The following is a 27,229-nucleotide window of genomic DNA, read 5'->3' on the forward strand; positions in this document are numbered from 1 at the left end:
CCGGGGACTGGCGTCTGACCTCCAGAGATATATGGGCCCTGAAACGCTTCCATGCCCTGGGAATAGCCTTAGCCTCAGGTGCCCCTCACCTGGCACCTTCCCAGGCACCTGCGTGTGGCATCTTAGAGTAGGAGCCAGCTCTTAATCACTACTCCCACCCTAACTTGACCTCCCCTCCTCCTCTCGCCAACTCAGCACCTGTGCCCTGGGTATCTCTGATCGCCTGGACTCCCGCCCCTCAGGGGTACACCTGAGGGCTCGCCTGCCTCTCAGGTGCCCTTGCGCCCGCCCGGTTCACTCACCCCAGCCGGGCTCGGCGTTCCCGGGCTCGGGCTCGGGCTCGGGTAGAGCTGCACGCGCGGCTCCCGGGCCCTCCCCCTCTGTCCCTCGGCGCTCCCTCCTTCTTTCTCCCCCTCCCACCAACCTGTTACTCCCCTCCGGAGCTCCACCTCCATTGGCCGTCACCACCCGCCCCGCCTTACCCTTCCTCGGTTGGTCCGTTTCCCGCGAGGGGCGGGGCCACCGCCGCAGGGACCCGGACCCGGGGTCGCTAGCCCGGGTGGGCGGGAGGGGCCGGTCGGGTCACGTGGGCCGGCGAGCGGTGGAGTGCGGGGGCGGGGGTGGGGCTGCGAGGGGCATCGGGAGGCCATTTTGGGGACTTAGTGGTTGGCCGCCCTTGACGGCCCCCGCCCGGCCCCTGGACCAGGATCCTCCAGCCAGAGCATCTTCTCTCCTCAGCTGCAGAAGAGTCCCCCGCCTGCCGGCTTCTCGACGGGAATCTCTGTCCAGACTCCTTTCTGCTCTTCACCTACCTCCGCATAAGCCAGAATACTCTTCCGTCGCATTCTGCGGAAAATATCTTCCCGGTCCCCCGACGTCAGCACCTCCTCCACTTCAGCTCCGTCTCCCTTTTCCCCAACCTGAGCTGGATTCCAATCTTGGATTCTCCACCCCTGTCTCCTGGCCTCCACAAATCATTCAGCCTGGCACCTTTTTCTCGGTAGTATGTATCAATTTCCAAATCATATAATTTAATCTAAAATTCATAGTCGTCGTTTGTCTCTTGCCCTACGCTAAGTTCTACCAGGGCAAAGAGCTCTTGTTTTTTTCTCTGGTTTATCCCAAACGCCTGCAAAGGGATCGGCATATGTTAGGCGCTTAATAAATATTTGTTGAATGAATGAATGGGAAGGGGCGGGGTGAGTTTACAGGGAACGGGAATGACTCATTCTAAACAGAAGGAGGTCTCAACCCCAGATTACAAATCCATTTTGGGGTTTAGCCTTTCAAGAAGTGGGGAAATTGATCCCAGTGCCCTGAACAGTAAAGTCAGGGGTGCTCAGCAAACTGCAGGCACTCTGCTAATCTACTAGGTGTAAACAGCGGTAAAGCTGACTTCCTAGATTTTAATCGTTGAGGTATGTAAAAAAGAGATTGACTTAGTTTACGTTGTTGGGTTCTGATGTTCTCATTTATTCAACAGATATTTATTGTGTACCTATTTAGGGTTGAAGAGGACTCTTACATGCTGCTGACAGTCTAGTGCTTTCTCGTGAGCTCATTTCCTTCCCCTCCCCCCAAACTTCGAAGGCTAGATGTAGGTCCTGGAGATTAAAGTCCACCTCCCAGTTCCTAGGCTGGGACGCAAAGTCTCAGCATTCCAAGGGAAGCTTTATGTAGGGATCTGAGCCATCAAACCTGCCCATGCCCCAGGGAGGAACAGCGGGCGGTGGAGTGAGGAACAGGGGGGATCGGAAAAGGAAATGTCTCTCCAGGACTACGTTATCTCCAGCCCACTGGGGTGGTTTTTGAAGAGTTTTTTTTTTCTTTTGAAATTTGAGATTGTTTAATTGACCCAAATATTGGAAAAGTGGAAACTCCTAAACTCTCCTAAGTTAACACCTCAATAATTAGTATATTTCGTGTATTTGTAGTAAATACAAAGTTAGAGTGGCAAAGGAGACACCCCACCCCTGCACTATGAACACAGATTACAAGAAAAAACCAGGAGACTTCTGAGTCACAGTCATCATCATCTGTCCCTCGAGGAAGTACTCAATCTGAGAGAGACACTATCATCAGGTACAGATGGCAAAGATGACACCAATGCCTTTTCCAGAGTTTGTGGTCTGTCTCCTTAAGAAATGTAACAATTTGGCAAAATTGACCAGTTTATAAATATAGCAAAGATAGAAAATTAGAGCGAAATATAGTATCCAGAAAGAAGAAATGAATTACATTGATATGTACTCAAGAGAGTAATTTTACTTTTGTGAAATGGTGTAGGAGAGAATGTTCTAAGTAAATTGGAGACAGCTTCATTGAAAGCAGTGAATTTGGAGCCAAATTCTTATCCTGCAATTCTTTCCTGAGTTCTCCAAGACTATCACCACTACCACTAAAAACTCTACTGAAATCGTCTCAGAGATCACCTATTATTCTGTGGCCAGTTCCTAAATGGAGCAGCAGGAAGCTACACAGGAAGAGTAATTAAAGATAAACAAATAACTGAAAGGGGGTGATGCCACTGGCTGAGAGTGAAAGGACAGGAGACAGAAGAGATTTGGGGATAGCCTGGAAGAGGAAGAATAAAATAAATTAACTTTGGAACTTGCCATCTTGGAGAAGTAGGTGGGACACACACGCGCGCGCACACACACACACACACACACACACACACACACAAGTCTAGCAAACAACTGGAAATGAAGCATAGAAGAGAAGCTAGGGCTAGAGACAGATCTAAGAATCATCCCCACAGAAGTGGAAGTTTCTAAAGAGGACCAAAGAACAAACCTTGAAAAGTATGGGACAGAGGAAGAAAAACAAAAGCCAGTGATGGAGTAGTCAGAGAGGTAGATGAAAAAGTCCATAGAAGGGACGTGTTCAAGTAGAAGAGACTGGAATTTGGCATTTAGAAGTTATGGTTGATCTTCCAGATGTCAGTTTCAACAGCGTGGCAGACCCTTAGGTCAAACTGCAGTAACAGGAGTATACCAAGAAAAGAGGAGAAAAGGTACCTTGACTTAAAGAAAAACAGGGTGAAAGAAAGGGGAAGTTGTATGTTGGTTTGGTTTTGTTTTCAGGAAAGAGAGACTTGGTTGTATTTTGAGGATAAGCGAGAAGAGTGAGCAAGATTCAAGAAGTACGAGAGAGAGAGAGAGAGAGAGAGAGAGAGTGCGAGCGAGCGAGCGAGCACTCAAAGCCTGACACAGAAGAAAAGGTAAATTTTGTGTTCTAGAACTTAAATTGGAAGACCAGGTATGAAGGAGTGGGGAGTTGAGAAAGTTGAGTCAGGTAACTTTAGTTCACCAGATAGGTGGACCTGCCAAAAATAAGAGTGATTCTGAGGGCCGGAGACTGTGTAAACAAGTTTTGAAGCTGTTGGAATTACCTATGAGCCTAAAGAAGGATATGAAAAGTGCCCAATGAATGGCACAAATGAAATAGTACTGAAAAGTCTTCCTTCCAACTAGAATGGGGTGGTATCTAATGTGGACCTTGAAAAAACAGGTAGGTGAAGGGGAGAGGTGGGGGGAAGGGCCTTGGGGCAGGAAAGCACAATGTTTATTTTGGAACTAGAAGGAGATCCTACAGGCTGAGCACAGGGACAGGTGAGGATTGAGAAATAGACTGGAAAGGTAGATTCTGGGATAAATTTTACAAGGCCTTGAATATCAGGATAAGGAATGTGGACTTTATTGGTAGGTCATAGAGAGCTATTGAAGGTTTTTGAACAAGAAAGTGGCAGTACTTCAGAAGGTTAATCTAGGTTGGGATGATAAATGCAATGGCAAGGCTTGATTGAGGTGGCAAGTCCTACGCTAGAGTGGTGACCAAGGGAGGGAAAAGAAAGGGACCAGTCACCCTGATGTCCTTTTAGCACATTACTCACCATTTCTTTACAAATTCCATTACAAATACTCTGCTCTTCAACAGCAGTAACAACCTGTAATTATACTAATGCTTGGGGCTTTTCCTGGTTGAGTAAAATTTTTATTATGGGTGTTGTTAGGGAAGATAATAAGAAATGGTCACGTTATATACTCGCTTGATATACTCTTCCAATCTTTGGGTTCAGGATCTCTAAGTCCCCAAATGATCTTTCATTTTTTCTGACCCACGTCCTCCACTCTTTCCACAAGAGACTTTATGAGTGAACATCACTGAGGTAGAGCACTGAGTCAGGAGTTGAGACCTATATTCTAATTTTACTTCTGAGAAAGCTGTAATCCTAGCCAAGTTTCCTAAAATCTCTGGAACTCAGTTTCTTCTGAGAAATTAAGGAGATGATGGGAATTCCCTGGCAGTCTAGTGGTTAGGACTCTGCACTTTCACTGCTGAGGGCCTGAGTTCGATTCCTGGTCAGGGAACTAAGATCCCACAAGCCACGCAATGTGGCCAAAACTAAAAATTAAAAAAAAAAAGATGATTGCAGATTCCATAATTATATTGTTTCCTTTGGCTTCTTTGGGGACAGAAGTCACGTTCTGTCTTCCAGCTCCTCTTTTTATTATCAGTTAGAAACATGAGTAAGTGTAACCATATCTGACACAAGATAACTATTTGGGACAAAGAATTCCAAGCAACATTTTCAGCCTAATCAGAGTCACTCCTGACAAGGGAAAGACTCCTCTCCCAGCTCCTCAGGTGACCCTGTACCCTTTAACCCTTTGATAGATCCCAGCTGCCCCACCTCTAATGCTCTGAGCAACTAAATTCCATCATGTTCAGTCTCCAGCATACATTCAAAATATGAGTGTTATTTAAAAGGAAAAAAGAGCAAGAAGGCTACATACTTCCAATTCCAGTGGTAATTAAAAGGGACAGATTCCTTCTGAATAATTTCTTTTCCCGAGTTGGTAAATTGCCATTCTGAGGAGACAGCCAGCTTTCCTCCACACAGCCAAACAAGAGCTGATTGTACCTCACACCCCACTTTCCTTTCCTCATTCGTGAAGGAGGCAGAAACTAGGCAGCTTAAACCTATGCACACATTCCCGAAGCCCCACATTCTCTCACAGTCCATTGTGGCAAAGAATTTCAGCAGAGTCCCACTCTGATTTACTTAGGTTCTTTATCTGACTGTTTCTCAAAGTTCATGTTTCAAATACAGAGGCAAGATGATATATGGAAATAGCACTGGACTCGAAGAGAAAATACCTGATATGGCAGCCACAGAGATATGTAGCTCAGCTCTCCCTTTAAGAAGGACTCTGGGGACTTCCCTGGTGGCTCAGTGGTTGAGAATCTGCCTGCCAGTGCAGGGAACACAGGTTTGAGCCCTGGTCCGGGAAGATCCCACACGCTACGGAGCGACTAAGCCCGTGCGCCACAACTACTGAGCCCGCGTGCCACAACTAGAAACCCACGTGCCTAGAGCCCATGCTCTACAAGAGAAGCCACTGCAATGAGAAGCCCACACACCACAACGAAGAGTAGCCCCCGCTCACAGCAACTAGGGAAAGCCCGTGGGCAGCTGCGAAGACCCAACACAGCCAAAAATAAATTAATTAATTAAAAAAAAAAAAGACACTGGCATTCAACTGCCAGAGTGCTGTTAGCTGTCAGCCTCCAGCTACATCACCTTTGGGATTTGTTACAGTGTTAGAGACCCCACTCTCACTGAGGCCCCACTCTCACTGAGCAGCTATCAGCCTATGACTAGGCACCATGTGGACATTAGGGCTTGGCCATTTCTGCCCACTGTTGGACTCCTCTAGAGGACCCTGTTTGCTCTGGAACTTTTCACTGGGTCAGCTGCAACTTGGGAGGATCTGTCTGCATCATGACTTGAGATTCTCCTTGCCCAATTTTGTATTACTATCCAAACGCTTTACTTACCCATTCCTGCTTCCTTCCCCTTGATCTTTCATAGGCATTGCTACCCAATAAATCTCTTGCACTCCTAATTTTGTCTCAGCATCTGCTTGCCAGACCACCTGAACTGACTCAGTTGGTTCCAGGAGTGGTCTGAGAAGGCTGGCAGTAAGATGGGGTTTGGGAACTGCATTACTCACTGCCTGGCTGGCAATAAGAACCCCTCCTGGATAGTATGTGGGGTACAGATAGTCACTGGGACAAGGTGATGGCGCATTTGCTAAAACTTTCACTGATGGTGAAGTGGGAAAATATTCCTATGGTGCAACAATTCGGACATATGTGGTAGGTGGAGGGATAGCAGCGGATACAAGGACAATGGAATTAGCTGACTTATTAAGTTGCATTGAGTCCTGCCAAGAGATAATGAAAAGCTGAGAGCAGTTACCAAACATTGAAAATTGACTGTGAAGGCCAGAGAGCTTCTTTGATGGGTTACAAAGAGGCCCTTATAACAATGGGAGAGGGGGAAAAAAAAAGCTGAAGACCAAACTCAAGACTTGAGAGTTCCAGGAGGCAGACCTGTAATCAAGGTCAGGATCCTGGTTAGGAAAACCCAGGACCCTGACACATGGAATGGAGGTATCTAGGTGGTGCCCCCAAAGATTTTGGCTCCCTACACTCTTCTGAGCACCTTAGAGCCTTAGAAGGGGGCCCACCCTTTCCTGTTAGGAGCTAGCACTCCCTCCATGTGTGAAGACACTGCAGAGGGCTCTCCCCCTCAGAATTTGCTTCCACCTCCTCTCCTGACTGCCAGGATCTTAATTAGGGTTAAGTGACAGCATAGTCCAGTAAGAACATGCTGGTCTTGATAAGGGAAGAAAAGGACATACCCCAAAGTAGCTGCAAGAACTGACCAATATGAACTGGTAAGAGTTGGGGAGTATCTATGGGGTTGAGTTTTTTTTTTTTTGGCCTCGTTGGGTCCTCCTTGCTGCGTTCAGGCTTTCTCTAGTTGCGGCGAGCGGGGGCTACTCTTTGTGGCAGCGTGCAGGCTTCTCATTGCAGTGGCTTCTCTCGTTGCGGAGCACGGGCTGTAGGCGCGCGGGCTTCAGTAGTTGTGGCGTGTGGGCTCAGTAGTTGTGACTCGTGGGCTCTAGAGCACAGGCTCAGTAATTGTGGTGCACGGGCTTAGTTGCTCCGCGGCATGTGGGATTTTCCTGGACCAGGGCTCAAACCCGTGTCCCCTGCATTGGTAGGCGAATTCTTAACCACTGTGCCACCAGGGAAGCCCCTGGGATTGGGTTTTTGATGATGCTTAATCAAGGGGCTGAAATACAAGACTGAATAAGGAAGAGTTTATTGACTGGGATCCCCTCCCCTGGAATAGAATTTAACTTCCTTGTAAGGACCTGCCTGTGTGGCTCCTAGAAACCTGGAGGATGTGATAACTTTTGCTGAGTGAAGTTCAATTGCCTGAATTGCCACAGCAGTTGGGAGGGAGAAAGGATTAAATGGCTCAGTGAAGTGGCCATGCTAGAGTCAATTATAAGAGGCCAGAAACCCTACCAAAGGATGTTCCATGGAAGGTCTAGAACAACCCCATTTACCAGTGCCATCAGGAATGTGCTGGTAAGAGGAGTACCAGCATTACTAAGAAGCTCAGTGTTGGCTTTCTTCTGCAAGCCAGAGCTAACAAGAGGAGATGCTGTCACAGTTTGGCTCTTCTATAGCAACAGCGATAGAGGCCAAGTGGCAGCATTTAACTGCCAGAAGCCTGGGGGTTATTAATGATCCTAATGACTGGCAAGGTCAGAGGGACAGCCCAGGAGCTTGACACAAAGAGTTGTGTAGATGAGTGATAGAACATGGCATCCCTAGGGGCAAAATAGATGGGCAGTCAAAACAAGGGTATTGCTGCATATATGAAAAGAAAGCAAAAATAGATGAGCAGAAACCTCAGGATGGAGGTCCCAGTAAAAAATCATGGTCCCTTGTCTAGTTCCCCAACCTCAGTCAGTTTCCAGACCAAGATTTCTTTGATTAAAGAGGTGGCCATGTCTCCAAGACTGGCAACAGCACAGTAAGTATATACTGTAGTCTTTCCAAAAAGGGACTTAGGACTATTTCCTCAAGTAACTGTAGATATAGGAGAGAACACCCAGGCATTTTGAGGACTGTTGGACACAGAATCTAAGTTGACATTGACACCTGGAGACCCAAAGTGTCATTCTCACCCCTCTGTTGGAGTGGGAGCCTGTGAGAGTCGGGTGATAAGTAGAGTCCTAGCCAAAGTCCAGCTTCCAGTGGTTCCACCCTACCTAGTCAGAAGCAATCTGTACTGTGTGGACATCCTGCACAACATCCCTCTGGTCCGTTACATTGATGACATCATGTTGATCAGTCAGGATGAGCAACAGGAGCTAGCACACTAAAAGCCTAGGTAAGACACACACTGGGCTTCCCTGGTGGCGCAGTGGTTGAGAATCTGCCTGCTTAATGCAGGGGACACGGGTTTGGGCCCTGGTCTGGGAGGATCCCACATGCTGCGGAGCAACTAGGCCCGTGAGCCACAACTACTGAGCCTGAGCGTCTGGAGCCTGTGCTCCACAACAAGAGAGGCCACGATAGTGAGAGGCCTGTGCACCGCGATGAAGAGTGGCCCCCACTTGCCACAACTAGAGAAAGCCCTCGCACAGAAACGAAGACCCAACACAGCCAAAAATTTAAAAAAATAATAATAAAAGTAAAATTCAATTGTATATTAAGTGAAACTTTAAAAAAAAAAAAAAAAAAGACACACACACTCCAGAGTGTGGAAGATAATCCCTACAGAAGTTCTTTTTTTTTTTTCACACAGAAAACATATAGTTTATTTTAAATTTAGGCAGGTCTCAGATGTGAACTCAAAAGAATAGTTAGATCCAAACTCTGTTTGCTTGCTGTAAAGATTTTTTTAGAGCAATTACCGAAGTCAATTTGTCTTTTAGAAACTTCTGCATATCAACCAAGAGTGCATTACATTGTCTACAGAGAGGATTGGAATCTTCTCTCTCTTTTTAAAATTTATTTATTTATTTATTTTATTTATTTATTTTTGGCTGCATTGGGTCTTCATTACTGTGCGCGGGCTTTCTTTAGTTGCATCGAGCAGGGGCTAATCTTCGTTGCGGTGCACGGGCTTCTCATTGCAGTGGCTTCTCTTGTTGCGGAGCATGGGCTCTAGGCACATGGACTTCAGTAGTTGTGGCACAGTAGTTGTGGCTTGCAGGCTCTAGAGCGCAGGCTCTGTAGTTGTGGCACCCGGGCTCAGTAGTTGTGGCTCGTGGTCTCTAGAGCACAGGGTCAGTAGTTGTGGCACACGGGCTTAGATGCTCTGCGGCATGTGGGATCTTCCCAGACCAGGGATTGAACCCATGTCCCCTGCATTGGCAGGCGGATTCTTAACCACTGTGCCACCAGGGAAGTCCTGGAATCTTCTCTTTTAAGGAAGGCCCTTAGGTGGAGTTTTTCTTCTTTTTTAAATTTTATTTATTTATTTTGTTTTTGCCTCCTTTGGGTCTTAGTTTCGGCATACGGGATCTTTCGTTACAGTGCGGGGTCTTCATTGGCGCATGGACTTCTCTTTAGTTGTGGCGTGCAGGCTCCAGTGTGCATGGGCTCAGTAGTTTGCGGTGCGCGGGCTTAGTTGCCCTGCGGCATGTAGGATCTTAGTTCCCCAACCTGGGATCGAACCGGCGTCCCCTGCATTGGAAGCCGGATTCTTAAACACTGGACCACGAGGGAAGTCCCGAGGTCGAGCTTTTAAAACAATTTTTCTCCATTTTGAACAGGATGCATGATTTAGCAAAAGGCTTCAACAAACACTTTTGTAGGAAGCACCTTCCAGTGCCTGCCCCCTGCCCCTCCTTCTCTCTCTCCCTGCTGCAGGCCTGGGCACCCAGAAATTCTTACATCAGTAAATTACATCAGTTAGTCTTACATCAGTAAGACTAAAGTCAAGTCTTATATCAGTAAAGTCTTTCTTACATCAGTAAAGTTCTTAAGAGTCCAGTGTTTAAGAGACATGCCAGGACATCCCTTCCAAAATAAAAGACAAACTACTTCATCTTCCATCCTTTACCACAAAGAAAGGATCACAGACCTGGGAGGCCTCTTCAGCTTGTGAAGGCAATACTTTCCACACTAGGAATACTGCTCTGGCCCACATACTAGGTGACAAAAAAAACGTGCCAGCGCTGAGTGGGGCCTGGAGCAGGAAAGGAGTAGCCCCACAGTCTTAGCTTGTGCTGTTACAACAAAATGCCACATATCAGGTAGGTAAAAAACAACAAACATTTATTTCTCATGGTTCTGGAGGCTGGGAAGTACAGCATCTTGGTATTTGGTAAGGGCTTCCTGGTTCTTAGATGTTTGTCTTTTCACTGTGTCCTCACATGGCAGAAGCAGGGAGGGGTCTCTCTTGGACCTCTTTAATAAGGACACTAATCCCATTCATGAGGGCTCTCTCTGAGGACCTAATCACCTCACAGAGGCTCCACCTCCTAACACCATCATATTGGGCATTAGGATTTCAACATATGAATTTTGGAGGGACACAAGCATTCAGACAATAGCACCTACTTACCATCATTCTCAGTGGCCCACTGGGGACTTTGTGCTTCCTGTTCCTGCAACTCTGGGCTCTGCAGGGTTTGAAGTTCTAATCCCCCAAAGGATATATTCTTTCCACAAGGGTAACACTGAGTTTCATGCAGTGGCTGCCACCTGGGCACTTTGGACTCCTTGTATACAGAGAGCAGCAGGCAAGAAATTACCATGTGGTCAAGGGTCATTGGCTCTGATCAGGGAAGAGGTAGACTTCCTTCAGTTACCCAGTTGGGGCAGGGAGGAATGTGTGCCGTGACCCACCTGGGCACCTCTTGGTACTCCCTTGCCTAGTTGTGACCATGAATGGACAAGTGTAGCAACCCTGACCTAAGAAGTTACCTCTGACCCTTCAGGAATTAGTGTTTGGGCTGCACCACTGGATAAGCCACTGAGACCAGTAGAGGTGAAGGCCGAGGGCAAAGGGGATTTAGAATGGAGGAAGGAAACAATGAGCACCAGTTGCAGCCCTGAGACCAACTGCAGCAATGGAGCTGTACATTATTCCACTAACCTCCCTCAACTGAGTTTCTCCTGAGAAGAGGTCCAGGGAACACTTACTCAATATGTATGGAGAAGTGAATCCACGTGACACAAGGTGTGGACTGTAGCAGCTGTGGAGGTGCCCCACTTGGATCCCCTTCAGAAAACTATTTCTGTTCACCTACCAGAATGCAGTGATCTCACAGCTTCCAGTTGCAACACCTTCAGGATTCACTATTATATTCCAGTTGAGACCATACTTTCCCCAGACAGCCCCCAGCCAATGACTGAGCCTGATGTGGGTACCAGGACTGGCCATTTCTGCTCGTCTAACTGGCTATCTTTTTCCCAGATCTCCGTGTTGGGCTGGCTGAGACCGTCAGAGCTGCATCATGACTTGGGGCTCTCCACGCCCAATCCTGCTTCCTCTCTCTTTATCTTTTACAGGTGTTACCCCCAATAAACTTCTTATATTGTTAAGTTTGTCTCAGCAGCTGTTTCCCAAAAGACCCAAACCAACACACCCAGGCAGTAAAATAATATTAACCAGAAAAATGAAAACTACGTATATATGTAACACATACTATAATTACAAAGATTTTTTACGTTTACATAGATGAGACCTGGAAGAAGACATAGAAAAATAAAACTAGTTGATCTATTAGAGTAAAAGGATTGTGAGTGAAATTTTTTTTTACCTGTCCTTTACTGTTAACATTGTTTATACATTACACAAAAATAAGGAGAAAATAAGGATATTGGTTCTGAATCTACCTTCTGCCTCTATGGGAAATTGACAACTGAGTTTTAATTTCCTTGTCTGTAATATAAGGATAATAATTGTGAAAATAAAATGAGATTAGGATTATGATCTCATTTTGCTATTGTACAACACTATGAAGTTGCAAAGTATTGTTTTTATTGTAGGCTGGGGTCTCAGATATAAGGAAGTTCGTCAATCAATAAATGTTTGTTGAGCATCTGCTATGCATCAGGTACCATTTGTATTAGTTTTCTATGGCTGCTGTAACAAATTAGTGCAAATTTAGTGGCTTAAAACAGCACAAATTTATCACCTTACAGTTCTGGAGATCAGAAATCCTAAAATCAGTTGTCACAGGGCTGCGTTCCTTCTAGAGGCTAGGAGAGACTCTATTCCCCTGTCTTTTCCAGCTTCTAGAAGCTGTCTACATTCCTTGGCTCGTGGCCCCTTCCTCCATCTTCAAAGCCAGCAGCACAGCATCTTCCAATCTCTCTCCCACTTTCTGACTGCTGTTGCTGTTGTCATATCTCCTTCTCTGACACTGATCCTCCTTCCCTCTTATAAAGACCCTCGTGATTACGTTGGGCCCACCTGGATAATCCAGGCTACTCTCCCCACTTTTAAGTCCCCATCCTTAACTTAATCAGATCTGCAAAGTCCCTTTTATGACATGAGGTAACATATTCAGGAGTTCCTAGAATTAGGAGGTGGCCGTTTGGGGGAAGCCATTATTCTACATTATTGTGGTAATAGTGTGATGAACACAGGAGGTGAGATCCCTGCTCCCATGGAGATTCTCTTCCAGTGTAGGAGAGACAGAAAATAAACAGGTAAATTAATTGATAAAATGCTAATAAGTGCTATGAAGTCAATTTTATTTATTTTATTTGTTTATTTATTTTTGGCTGTGTTGGGTCTTCGTTGCTGTGTGTGGGCTTTCTCTAGTTGCGGCGAGCAGGGGCTTCTCTTGTTGCAGAGCACAGGCTCTAGGTGCATGGGCTTCAGTAGTTGCAGCATGCGGACTCAGTAGTTGCGTCACACAGGCCCTAGAGTATGTGGGCTTCAGTAGTTATGGCGCGCAGGCTCAGTAGTTGTGGTGCAGGCTCTAGAGCACAGGCTCAGTAGTTGTGGCACATGGGCTTAGTTGCTCCGTGGCATGTGGGATGTTCCCGGACCAGGGATCGAACCCGTGTCCCCTGCATTGGCAGGTGGATTCTTAACCACTGCATCACCAGGGAAGTCCCCTGAAGTCAATTTTAAAAGGGCATCATGATGGTGACAAGGTTTGGAGAGTGGTCTGACCAAGAGAACTCCCTCTGAGGAACTGGCTTTGGAGCTAAAGCCTGAAGGACTATAAGGCAATTACTAGCACACTTGGCTCTGTTCCCCTTGGAGTCCTTTGGATATTTTTGGTGAATTTGGGGCCTGTTAGTTCAGGAAGTGTGTTGGCTTTTACCATCCTCACTTATGAATGAGCTTTATTAAGCAGACCAGTTCCAACTCACAAAGTAAATATGGATTTGTGACCCCCCCCCCATCCAGGGATTTTATTCTCTAGGCTTTCTGAATTTCAAGTCAAGATCAAGAACCAACCCTTTCTCTTTAGGATTAAGAACAGCACCCAGCACTTTTCCATGCATATTGTCCGGCATAAAAGCCCTAAGGCTGCAATGTGATGGCAGAGCCCAAAGTGGGAGTAATTTCAGTCCTTACCCAATTAAATTTCATTCCTTTGGAAATGATTTTCAAAACCGCTTCAGAAAAGTTTAAAGTAAACCGGCCTCAGCTAGGATTTGGTTCACCACTGAGTCCTGGGGGCAGGGAAACCAGGTCCCAGATCCCTCTATTCGGTAAGTTGTACTGGTGTCTCTCAAGTTCTGTAGTGTATCAGGAGGATGAAGAAATGGGACCCTTGGCACCAGCAGAATGGCAGAGCAACTGGCTTCCCTAGGAAAAAGCCATCTTTCTCTCCAGGCTGTGAAAGGGAGGGTTTTCTATAGATTGAAGGTTACAAGGAGACCATGGCCTCAAGGAGAGCTAAATAAAGAATTATAAAAAGTTTATAAAAGGAACACAACATTCTCACCCCAGCTAACCAAAGACTTTTTCCTCTTCAGTTTTCATCCAAGGAGAGGGAGTGGCTAGTTTATCCTGAGATGTGGCTGGAAATCTTACAATGACCCTCTTTGTATCTCATCTCCGTGGGTTGACCTTTGTTTTCCCCCAAATAATTATTTTATTTCAAAATAAATTTTTCTTTGATTGTAAAGATAAATTAGATAAATTTATATATGCAATTGAAAAAATTAAAAATATATAAATATATATATATAAACGTGTATATGTGTGTGTATGTGTGTGTGTGTATATATATATATATGTATATATTCCAAACTCTGTGATCAAAAAAAATTTACATGTAAGATTCTGTTTTCCCTCTTTGTGCAGTGAACTCATGAATGGGGAAGATGGTGGCTTTGGGATCCGCCTGGTGGCAGCTGTGCAACCTTCCAAGAGGAAGGCGACCGCCTGCACCATCTTTGCACAGCTGCCGGCGTACAGGCCCCTGATTCTCGAAGGAGGGTCTGCAGCGCCTCGAAGGGGTTTAAGACGTTCACCGGTGTGTTATTTTTGAATAAAGCTTGAGAGCTCTGGAAGCCCAGCAGGGGCAGTGCCCCTTCACAGAGATTCAGGGATAGCCTGGTGGCTGAAGGCCTAAAGTTTGGAATTTTCCTCTTGGAGAAGTGCTGTTGGGATAGCTGCGATGCCCAGGTAATGGTTCCTGCCACTTCATCAACAAGCTGTGACAAGAAGTGGAGAGTGACAAGAAGTGGAGAGTAGCGTGCCTTCTACCTGGGTACTGTGAATTTTGCTGACACAGAGGATGTTCTCTACCTGGTGTTGGACAGATCCTTGGAACTTCACGTCTTTCCTGCATTAACCCGCGTGAGCAGCTGTCAATCTCCTGGGGTGGAGGGAGGGGACTGCCTAGAAATTTGGGGACCAAAATCAATTAGGTGGCCTTTACTTCGTCTTACCCAAAGGATTCCAATAAAGTATTTTAAAGCAACTAAAAAGTAGATTGGTCTCAGTGAAAACAAGATGGTACAGAAAGGTGTAGGGACATGAAAGGTTAACCACCAGTGAATGAGCATCACAGTTGACGTCTAGCTGTACCTCTTTGCAGCCACATACAAAAAGTAGATTCGCCACATATTGACACCAATGTTAAGGATTTCTAGATTGATTGTGGTAGTATTCTTATATTTGAGGTTTTTATTACGCCATTAACACAGACATCCAATTTGCCTTTTGATCAATTGGTGAAAACATAGGTTGTCCAGATATATTTTAAAAGAATATACTGGTGGTTGCCAGGGGCAGGGAATGAGGAAATGAAGAGTTACTGTTCAATGGGTATAGTTTCCATTTTAGAATGAAAAGTGTTCACAGGGATGGATGGTGGTGATGGTTGCTCAATGTGATGAATGTGTTTGTTACCACTGAACCTTATGCTTAAAAGTGGTAAAGATGGGGAGGGGGATAAATTGGAAGATTAGGATTGACACATACATGCTACTACATATAAAAAAGGTAACTAATAAGGAGCTATTGTATAGCACAGGGGATTCTACTGAATACTCTGTAATGGCCTATATGGGAAAAGAATTTAACAAAAAAGAGTGGATATATGTATAGCTGATTCACTTTGCTGTATACCTGAAACTAACACGACATTGTAAATCAACGATACCCCAATAAAAATTTTTTTTTAATGGTAAAAAAAAAAAAAAGATTCTGTTTTCCTTTTTCTAAACAGCTTGATTGAGGTATAATTGACATACAGTGAACTGCACACACGTAAATATATAATTTGATAGTTTTGACACACACACGTATATATATATGTATGTGTATATATATATATATATACATCTGTGAAATCCTCACCAAAATACCCATACACCAGAAATTGGGGGGAATGGGATGGGGTGGGGGTAGCTATGTTCTCTCCGGGTTTTAACCTCTTGTTATCAGCTCACAAGTTTGTGCTCTGAGTAATAAGACATGAATCATTCATAAAAAAATGTTTTCTATAAAAGTGGGCAGACAGAAAAACAACTTCCCACCCACTTGGCAGATGATTTAGGTTCATTAACCTAAATCATGTCACTGCACTGTCAGCTCCATTTCTTCATTGTGTATGGGACTCGGCTGGAATGCAAGGGCTGGGAAAAGTGCCCAGCTGGTGTCCCAGGCCAGCTCTTGGCTGCCCTGCATGGGAGCAGGAGGGGAGTTTTGCCCTCAGTTCCCTGCCAGACCCGCCTTCCTGCCGTCCACCTTCACTAGGTACCTTATTATTCAGCCTAGGGCGTCAGGCATGAGTTCCTTCTTCCCCTCTGGCTCCTCAGTTTTCCCTATGATCTCAGAGGAAGAGATATTTATTTATCCTTCATTCTAAAACCAGCCTCTCCTCTTAGTGTCTAGACTTAAAAATTCCTGTTCCTCTCCACTATTCATCAATATTTATTGACTACCTACCAGGTACCAGACACTGTTCTAGGCTCCCGGAATATAACAGAAGTCAAAACAGACAGAAATTCCTGCCTTCGTGAGCTTCATCCTAAGTAAAGCAGGGAAACTAAAAGCTAGAATCTTACTTCCACCAATCTCCCTTTCCTCTTTATCATCTTCAATAATTCCCTCCCTGAGTTACTTTCCTTATGCCCTGAAAATGTATAAGAGAAACTTATCCTCATCCTTTTGCAACTTGAAGCTGCTCTCCTATTTCTTTCCTTTCTATTTACGATGTCTGAGTCAAGCAGTTTATCACACGAGGGTTCCAAGTCCTCTCGTCCCTCCTCTGCACGTGAGCTGAGAAACTGAAGACCTTGTCTCAGTCCTCCCTTTACTGAGTGGCTCTTCTTCCTCTGCTTCCTGGTTTTCCACACTCTTTTCTCCTTGGGTTCCTACACCACTGCTCTGTCCATGGTCTTCCATAGCTCCAGCCCCTCCCCTGCCTCCTTCATGGGAACTTCTTCCCCTGTTTCCTAACTGTGGACAAGGTTCTTTCCTCTGCCCCCTACTCTTCTCCCTCACTCTCATGCTTTCTACTGCCACCTCCAAAAGCAGACATCTCTCCAAGCTCCATTTTAAACACTGACCTCTCATTAGTATATGAAATCTGTATTTCTAAATTTTTCCAGGACTTCTGCACTTGTGCAACTCACCTTTACTTAGGACACATACAAACCAGGTGCACGAAGTTCCCCAGTACCCCAGCTCTGCTTCCCAACTTCCCTGCCTCTACTAATCGTAGTCCTCATTCTCTCCAATATCAGGAGCACCTCCTTTCTTTTTTTCTTTTTTTTTTTTTTTTTTTTGCGGTACACAGGCCTCTCACTGTTGTGGCCTCTCCCGTTGCGGAGCACAGGCTCCGGACGCGCAGGCTCACATGTCGGATCCTGGGCAGACCGGGGCACGAACCCGTGTCCCCTGCATCGGCAGGCGGACTCTCAACCACTGCGCCACCAGGGAAGCCCGCACCTCCTTTCTTAGAGTTGTACCAGAGACTAGCTACTAAGAAAACCAGCCAGCTACTCTGATTGAGGGGATAAACAAACAAATAATTATATAACTAAACAAATAAGGCAAATTTATGGGACTATGTGGGGGTTAATCCCTACCTTTGGCAAAGAAGGTAGAAAACAGTCTTTGATTTCAGAGGAAGACTTAAGCATTGCTAGGTTGTCAGAGGTTAAGTCAGAGGGCACAGAAGGAATGCGCAGGGCAGTGGAGTGAATGTAGGGGAAGTGGAGGGTGCCTGAGAGACTCAGAAAAGGGGGATTGGAAGCAGGAGGAGAGTGGGGATAAGGATCTAGAGTCAGCTATTTGCTGATTCTGTATCCTGGGCATGGCTAGTTCAGATAGGGTTTTGCTCCCGTTAGTGAATTGATGTGGAATGATAATGACAAAAAGCAGGAAACTCAATTGTCACAGTCAAGAGGAGGCTAAGAAGACATTACTAATAAATATTATATGGTATGCTGGAATAGAAAAAGGTTATGAGACTAAAAACTAAGGAAATCTGAAGAAAGTATGGACTTTAGTTAATAGTAATGTGTCAATATTGGCTCATTAATTGTGATAAATATACCATGTTAATGTAATATTTTAATATATAGTAGGGAAAACTGGGTATAGGGTATCTGAGAACCCTCTCTGCTTACTATCTTTGCAACTATTCTGTGAATCTAAAATTATTCCTAAATCATTTATTAAAAAATAAAAGCAGTAAACTCTAATGAATTCTTGATTTTGAAACTTTGGCTCCCTAAGCTCACAGGGAAGACCTATCACTGGGAGGATTCCTGCTGGAGGAGCCTGGTATGGACACTATTATTATTCCCCAAACCGAGAAACACTTGTGTTATCTTTGATGTCTTCCTCTCCCAGGCCCTTTATATCTAAGCTATCATGAAGTGATATTGATTTAATTTTTTTTTTTTTTGGCCACACTGCGCAACTTGCAGGATCTTAGTTCCCCGACCAGGGATCGAACCCAGGCCCCTGCAGTGAAAGCGCCAAGTCCTAACCACTGGATCGCCAGGGAATTCCCTGATTGAAATTTAAAATACCTCTCATCTAGAAGTTTCAGTGTATAACATGAAAAGCTTTGTTCCTGTATTGGAAATAAAGCAATGCTGCAAATAAAATCAAAAGACTCATAAGTCAGGGATAATACTTATAATTCATACAATAAGCAAAGGGTTAATTTCTTTCATTTATATAAAGAAGTACTAAAGACAGCCTAATAGGAAAATGAACAAAGGATAGCAACAGGAAATTCAAAAACAGAGAAAAAATGATTAATAAATAAACATACAGAAAAAATGTTCAACTTCACACATGATTAAATACATGCAAATTAAAACAACTACAAAATATCTTTTTTGCTGATCAGACTGGCAAATTCTTTTTAAGTTTGGAAACTTATGGAATTGGCAAGCTGTATTTGAGAACAGGCATTCTCAAACTTTCTTGGTATGAGTGAAAATCAGTACAAACTTTTTAGAGAGCAACAAGGCAATAATGATCATTATTTGAAATACAAATATCCTTTGATGTAGCAGCAATTCTACTGCTAGTATACTGTATGAATATAATTTGAAGATATGCCAAAGCGTTTGTGTATGTATAACAAGGATGGTCTTTTCAGTATAATTTCTAAAAATTCATGAAGTAATGTCCAGCAATAGGAGGCTTGAAAAATAAATCATGATACACCTATACTATGGATGTTAAAAGGAGGAAAGTAGACTTCTATATGTCAATATGAAAATATCTCCAAAGATATAATACTGAGTTTTTAAAAAAGGAAAAGATAAGAAAAAAGGAAGAGCATTTATAATATCTCATTTATGAAATAAAATATGCCTACACAAACATATACAGGACCAGTTACATAATTTGTAGCCTAGTGCAAAATGAAAATGATGTGTGGTCCCTTGTTCAAAAGTTAAGAATTTCGAGGGGTGAGGGGGAAGGTATGGCATTAACAGGTACATACTACTATATATAAAATAAATAAGCAACAAGGGTTTACTGTATAGCACAGGGAACTATATTTGATATCTTATAATAACCTATAATGGAAAATAATCTGAAAAAAACATATATATATATAACCGAATCACTTCACTGTACATCTGAAACTAACAATATTGTAAATCAACTATACTTCAATTTAAAAAAAAGTTAGGAATAATTCAGGACAGTAACAACAGCAGAGCATTAAACCAAGCTTGGGGCCCTTCTGAATGTTGTCTCTGTGGGACTGGACAGGTCACATGACCAAGAAGCTGGCCCTCTATGTATGGTTCAACCTCATGATTTACAGTTTCTATATTTGTCAATTTTGCCTACTTGCTAAAATTTATCTGCAACCCCCCAATCAGTAATCATAAGGCTTTCATGGTCATTCACAGATGTGTTCAGAGCAGCAAAAAATTTGAGTCATGGGATAGTGACGTTACCAACTGAGGTCCAACAGGGCAACGCTCTACCTCCTTGTTTCAGCTCTCATCCGGTAAACAAGTGTCCTATTCATGGTCTGTTTAGTGCTATGTGTTTTGCTTTTGTGTGTATGCTTTTTGTTGGTGATTTCGCTGTTTACAATGGCCCCCAACTGCAGTGCTGAAGTGCTTCCCAGGTGCAAGAAGGCTGGGATGTGCCCTACAGAGGAAAAGGGTGTTAGATAAGCTTCTTGCAGGCATGATTTAGAGTGCTGTTTGTCATGAGTTCAATGTTAATGAATCAACAATAGATATTAAATAAGGTGTCTTTAAACAGAAACACACACAAGGTTATGAATTTATCAGTTGAAAATGCTCTGATCAGAGGCTTGCAAGCACCTACCCAGTCTACTGTCTGGCATGCCTTCTCACTCCCCACCTCATCTGTAACCCTGACCATGCCAGTTTCTGCCTCCATATTTTTGCCTGGATCCGGGCCACACCTCTGCATCTTCCCAAATCCTGTCCATTATTTGGCTTCACTATTTTAGTGAAACCCTTCTTAATTTCTTTTCTCCTATGACTTTCCCCATTTCTGAATTGTTATGGAGTTAAACCACAAAAGGAGTGTTTCATTTACAGGTTATCTATAAGTCTCTTAAGCATTTACTATATGCCAGACACTATTCTAATCACTTTACAAATATTACTTCATTTAATCTTCATGATGATCTTATAAAGTAGGTGGTATTATCACCCTCGTTTTAAGCGTGGAAATCAGAGCACAGAGAAGTTAAGTAAGTTGCTCAAGGTCACACAGTAAGTAGCAGAGGCAGAATTCACACCCAGACAGTCAGACTCTAGAGTCTTGCTCTTAACCATATAAAATTCTGTCTGCTGATTGCGCAAATGGATAAATTATATGATGAGCTCCTTGAGGGAGGGGACTATATCTTCCATTTCTTCTCTTGAGAGCCCCATAACATGATTAAGAAAGTCTTATCAACTGCCTAGAGTTTTTTGGCCCTTATTTTTATGGGAGGCTGACACTCCTAGCTCTGGGGATGGACTTGGTACTGGGAAGTCAGGCTAAGCATGGTTCCCTTATTTGGTAGCTGCCTTCCTCCTCCTTGAATACCCCATCTTTCTCCCATGGGTCGGCTGAGCTAAGCCCTTTGTTGACTTGAGCCCTCCACGTGGGACTTCCTATTAACTGCTTGCCAAGAGCAGTGGGTCATGTGGCCACAAGAGGGCGAGATGGATGTCGGCTCCATGGGTAAGACTCAGGGTTATAGGAGAGTAAAAGGCAGGATTTCATTTATCCATCTGGTATCCCGCCCCTTCACTCTGTAGTCTACCCACATTGGGTCCTTCCAAAATGCATGGGGAAATGCACAGTTTGGGTTTTTGTTTTGTTTTTGTTTGTTTGTTTGTTTGTTTTTCCGGCCTCACCATGCGACTTGCGGGATCTTAATTCTCCGACCAGGGATCGAACCCCGGCAGTGAAAGCGTGGAGTCCTAACCACTAAACTGTCAGGGAATTCCCAGAAATGCACAGTTTTAAGATTCATGGGGGCCCGGGTCTGAATCTTGGCTCTACCGCTTACTGTGTCACCTTAAACAAGTTACTGAAGCTTTCTGAACTACAGTCAGGCCTCTGAATGCGCTTATGTTATTGCTAATATGCTAATATGGTAATGGCTAAGAGTGGGTACTGGGACTTCCCTGGTGGCGCCTGCCAATGCAGGGGACATGGGTTCGAGCCCTGGTCTGGGAAGATCCCACATGCCGCGGAGCAACTAAGCCCGTGCGCCACAACTACTGAGCCTGCACTCTAGAGTCCGCAAGCCACAACTACTGAACCCCTGAGCTCCGCAACAAGAGGAGCCACCGTAACGAGAAGCCTGCGCACCACAACGAAGAGTAGCCCCCGCTCGCCACAACTAGAGAAAGCCTGTGCGCAGCAACAGAGACCCAACGCAGCCAAAAATAAATAAGTAAATAAATTTATACAAAATAGGCAAGACAGGCCATGTAGGGTGGCTCCATCCCATTAGGGACTCAGGCTGCTTCTATATTTCTATCCTGCTCTCCTTAGCTCACAGCTTCCATCCTCAAGGTTGCCTCCTGGTAGCAAGATTTGCAGCTGCAGATACCACATCCATATTCTAAGCAGCAGAAATGAGGCTGAGGCAAAGGTAGAAAGGGAGACCTCTCAGCGAAGTCAGCCACCTTTAAAGGTCTTTTCCAAGAAATTCCATCACATCTCATGGCTCCTCCTAGCGACAACGGTCTAAGAGATGTCGTTTCTCAGCTAGGCCCATTGCCACTTTCAATAACATAAGGGCTCTGTTAGTAAGGAAGGATGAAATATTGGGTGCTGAGTAGGCAACTAGCAGTCTCCTCTCTAGGCATTGAGATGTCACATCCAGTCCAAGACACCAACATTTCAGAGTCCTCTCATTTGACAGTCTTTCTGAGATCTAACTTTCGTTTCTTCCGTTTTTGTGTCAACTTCTTGTCCTATCTTCCTCAAACCCTTTATTCTTAGACAGAGGGCAGACAAGAAGGAGCTTAAATGGTCCAAAGGTTCATCCTTGAATTGTCCAAAGGTCGAAAACCATTCATTCACTCACTTTACAAATCTTCACTGAGTACCAACTCTTTATCAGAAACCATAGGAGGCACTTGAGATACATAAATTAGAACACATGTTCTTGGGCCTCATTTAGCTTATAGTCTAAGATGGGGAGAAATACATTTTTTAGAGCGATAGCTATTTTTTACCAAACAATTATGATTTTCCTGAAGGAAGGGGTGCATCACCAGGCTGAAGAGAATCAAGGAAGGTTTCACAGATGAAGTAACATTAAACTGAGAGCTGAAGGACAGGTGGGAGTGGGCCCAGGGAGGCTGCACGTCCAAGGCAAGGAGGTATGTTAGTGCATGGAGTGTGCCAGGAATAGAGGAAGTCGGTAAGGCTGGGCACAGAATGCCCAGAGCACAGTGCCAGGAGATGAGGCCTAAGAGGTAGGAAGGGACTGGAATGTGAATGCCCTCGTGGGATTTTTATGACAAAAGTTAACTCAGGCTTGTGAGTGACAGGGAAACTACTGAAGCATAACACAGTGAGACTCACATGTTAGATGGGGCTGAGGTGGGTAAAGATAGATGTAGGGGCCTCTGTTAGGAGGCTATTTTGATAGTTTAAGAAATAACGAACTAAGTAAGGCATGGCAGGGAGAATGGAAAGAAAAGTTCGAGTGTGAGAGAAATGAGCCTAGCAAATAAAGACAACATTTTTCCTTCTGACCTTAGCAGCCAAATCCTTCTGAATTGTAACTAATGCCAGTAGCCGTCAGTGGTCTCCAGCCTGGACGAAAGTAGGATGGATACATTCCCCATAGCTCACCCTCATCCTGGGGGCTCAGTCCTCTCTCTCCGTTTCAAACTTCAAGTTGTGTTTCCAGGTGTGTGAGCTACATGTGCCAGAGTCTTCTAGTGCTCACCAACATCTGCCTTCTCCCCTTTTCCCTTTGCATACAGCTAGACCACATTCCCAACCTCCACTACGGTTAGACATGACCATGAGACTAAGTTCTAGCAGAAGGTACACGGAGGGAAGGAATGTACACTAGTGCTTCTCATAACATATGTGGCAAAAAAGACAAGATTTTTTTCTTTCTAATCCATTGTGGATCAGAACTTTTGAAAAAATATACTAGCAATAAGTTAATGGAAAAATGAAATTAAAAAATGAAGATATAGGGCTTCCCTGGTGGCGCAGTGGTTGAGAGTCCGCCTGCCGATGCAGGGGACACGGGTTCGTGCCCCGGTCCGGGAAGATCCCACATACCGTGGAGCGGCTGGGCCCGTGAGCCATGGCCGCTGAGCCTGCGCTTCCGGAACCTGTGCTCCGCAACAGGAGAGGCTACAACAGTGAGAGGCCCGCGTACCGCAAAAAAAAAAAAACCGAAGATATAAATTAAGCCCCAATTTTTTATTAAATTCAGCAGACATAAAATTACTCTATCAAAATTGCTATAAAATTTTCTAAAGGCTCACTCTCCATTTCCGTACTTATCTTGTCAGGCATCAGTAACAAACTGTTTGCAAACTGACACCCATCAGTGGAGCCCACTAAGGGGGATGAACCCTCCGTCAAGGCCCATAAAACCTCCCATGTGTCTCCTCCATGCCTTCTGCAGGCCGTCAGTAACCTGGGTTCCTAAACGGCTACATGGAGGAGGGCTGCTCTGCCACCCTAGAAGCAAGAAATAAACTACTGTATGGGAGCCATTTTCCTTATTTGGATCTGTTATAGCACTTATCCTAATAAATACAACATGCTTCTACTATTTATTTCATGAGAGAAATTCTGTTCAGAAAGAAATTCTCAGTAAATCTTTGTAGTGGGAGGTTAAGAACAAGCTGTTAGGATAGAATGTGGTACAGCCTCTGGAAGCCCATGGAACAGTGGTCAAAGTTAGGAAAAATGTTTTAGGTTGTGGAGGTCCCTTAATACTAAAGTATTTCTGTAGCTGGTCCTCATGCTGCAGGATCTCATTTCAGGATAAAATTCCATTTGGGAAAAAGCTGAAGGGTTTCTCTTAAATTAAAATATTAAAATGGTGTAGTAGAAAGATGTACATGGAGCTGCCTTGTATTATGTGGTATCTATCTATTCAAAAAATGCTTGCTGATTCTGACTCTGAATGCCCAAGCCTTTCCAGGGGCAGGGCCTCCCTCAGGCCAGGCCTGGGATGAGGGGGGGGGGTCTTTTCTATAACAGAAACATCTTTTCTAGGCTAAGATACTCCCTCACTTGTTTTGTGTGGGTGTTGATTATGTCTTGACAGCAGGAAGTCCTTCTTGAATTATAACTTACTTTCTTCCTTCTGCAGTGGCAGGATCTCTCCTTGTTCTCAGTGGAGGTAGAAAGAGTGTTGGCAACTGGCAGAGTTGTCTATGTCAGAGACGTAAACAGAAAGATGAGTACACAGACGGTCGTAAATCCACTTTCTCAGAAGTACAAGGGAAGAGCCCATATGCCTGGGTTGGCTGTTCCTTCAAACAAGAGAACTGATCCTCCAAAGAAAGTGTGCAGTTAAGGAAACTGCCAGCTTTCAGCAGCCTGAAGGTTTATTTAATTAGGTAATTCATTTATTTATTTACTTCCACTGACACTGAATAATTAACTTGCCTCACTGCCCTACTGCCAAGAGGCAGCAGCAATCCACCTAAGAGAGGCACAGCTATGGGCAGGTACCTGGGTTCTTCTGACATATTTCACATCACTAGAGGAGGATGCTATGTAAACAGCTGCACCATTTTCTCCTCTACAGAACATGAAAGGGGATTGTTTTCCTCCCAAAAGAAGATAATACGTACTTTTGTATAGAAGCTTTCTATAAGAAGAGTTAACTGAAGACCATGCTGAAGTAAAAAGCATTTTAATTTAATCCTGATACAAGGTCAAGCTTTTCTGACTTTTAAAATGAAGAACTTGGGGCTTCCCTGGTGGCGCAGTGGTTGAGAATCTGCCTGCTAATGCAGGGGACACGGGCTTGAGCCCTGGTCTGGAAGGCTCCCACATGCCGCAGAGCAACTAGGCCCGTGAGCCACAACTACTGAGCCTGCGCATCTGGAGCCTGTGCTCCACAACAAGAGAGACCGCGATAGTGAGAGGCCCGCACACCGCGATGAAGAGTGGCCCCCGCTTGCCACAACTAGAGAAAGCCCTCACACAGAAACAAAGACCCAACACAGCAAAAGTAAATAAGTAATAAACTCCTACCCCCAACATCTTCTTAAAAAATGAAGAACTTGAACCACAGAAGTGCATAACTATAGCACAGATTTTGTTTGTTTGTTTGTTTTTGTCGGCTGCTCTGTGCAGCTTATGGAATGGGATCTCAGTTCCAACACCAGGGATTGAACCCAGGCCATGACAGTGAAAGCCCAGAATCCTAACCACTAGGCCACCAGGGAACTCCCTACAGCACAAAATTTTAAACCATTTAAATTCTATGTTGTAATAAACTAGATCATGAAGGAGAGACAAGAAAGAAGAAAGGGGAAAGCAAGAAAAAAAAATTCAGATAATAAGAGACTGATAAGTGGTGATAAGAGGAAGGAGGGGGTGGGAGGCAGATGCTTTTTCCAGAGCCAGAGAGGGAAGAGGAAGGCAGAAACAAGAAAGTGAAGGGAGACGTGGGGAGAAGTAAACTTAGTGAGCAGAAGTCTTGTGCCAGGTGCTTTACGTCCATCATTTCACATTTGCTCAATTCATCATCTAGTTAAGGTTTAAATCAGGGGAGTGATATGATCAGATGGGCATTTTTATTTGATTTTTAAATTTTTTATTTTTTTTTGCAGTACGTGGGCCTCTCACTGTTGTGGCCTCTCCTGTTGTAGAGCACAGGCTCCGGACGCACAGGCTCAGCGGCCGTGGCTCACGGGCCTAGCCGCTCCGCGGCATGTGGGATCTTCCCAGACCGGGGCACGAACCCGTGTCCCCTGCATCGGCAGGCAGACTCTCAACCACTGTGCCACCAGGGAAGCACCTGGATGGGCATTTTTAAAAGATCACTCTAGCTGCAGAGAGGGCCATGGGCGGATGCAGGTAGACAATTTTGGATGCTGTTACGGAAGTCAAGGAGAGAGATGATGCTGGCTTGGATTAGAGTGGTGGCAGGAAGAATGCAGAGGAGCAGAGAGAAGTATGGGATTTTTAGGCGGAAGAACTGAAGGAACTGAGCCCTTTTTATATGTTCTCGTTGTACCTTATACTTCTCTCATCATTGCCTTTATTCCATCTTATTGAAATTACCTTTTTACTCATCTGTACTTCCCTCTAGACCTGCACTGCCCAATACGGTAATCACTAGTGGCATTTGAGCAGCTGAAATGTGTCTAGTGCAATGTGAGATGTGCTCTAAGCGTAAAATACACACTGAATTAGAACAACAATTCAAAATAAACAATGTAAAATATTGTATTAATAACTCCTATATTAATTACATATTAAAATTATAGTTTAGCTATATTTGGTGGAAATAAAATATCTTATTAAAATTAATTTCATTGATTTCTCTTAAATGTCTTAATATGGCTACTAGAAAATTTTAAATTACATACGGGGCTCACATTATATTCCTATTGAACAACACTATTAGACAATACTAGAACTGAGGTATCTCCAAGGCCTAGCACTTAATAAATATGCGTTGAATGAATAAATGTATTTGGCCAAGGCACATTCAAATTCTGACTGCAGGTATGTATTAACGCTGACGGCTCTCAGCTTCAGTGTTGGTTGATACTGTTGACACTGTTGGCTAAAAAAGAATGTATTTTCTAAACCAGTTAGACCCAACATTGCCTAGAATGTGGCTAAAAATTTTAGAACACTTCTGCAATTCATCTACTTGTCTTGGATATCTGTCTCCTTAAAAACGTAGTTCACTTTCAGCTCAGTCAGTCACTCGGGAAACCAAGT

The 27,229-nt window shown here is 44.3% G+C and overlaps 1 protein-coding gene across 4 annotated transcripts in view; it reads right to left on the minus strand.

The window, feature by feature from the left end:
- CGN (cingulin) overlaps nucleotides 1-27,229 on the minus strand; it is a 51,238-nt gene that overhangs the window by 22,090 nt on the left and 1,919 nt on the right. For 2 of the 4 annotated variants that reach the window (XM_060299412.2, XM_030846355.3), the window contains exon 1: nucleotides 303-413. The exons of the other annotated variants lie outside the window; for them this stretch is intronic. The gene's annotated coding sequence lies outside the window, so the exon portion shown is untranslated. Of the gene's footprint in view, nucleotides 1-302; nucleotides 414-27,229 lie in introns of those variants that run through there. 4 annotated transcript variants of the gene reach the window in all.

Source organism: Globicephala melas, chromosome 1 (assembly GCF_963455315.2).
Source record: "Globicephala melas chromosome 1, mGloMel1.2, whole genome shotgun sequence".
Lineage (NCBI taxonomy): Eukaryota > Metazoa > Chordata > Mammalia > Artiodactyla > Delphinidae > Globicephala > Globicephala melas.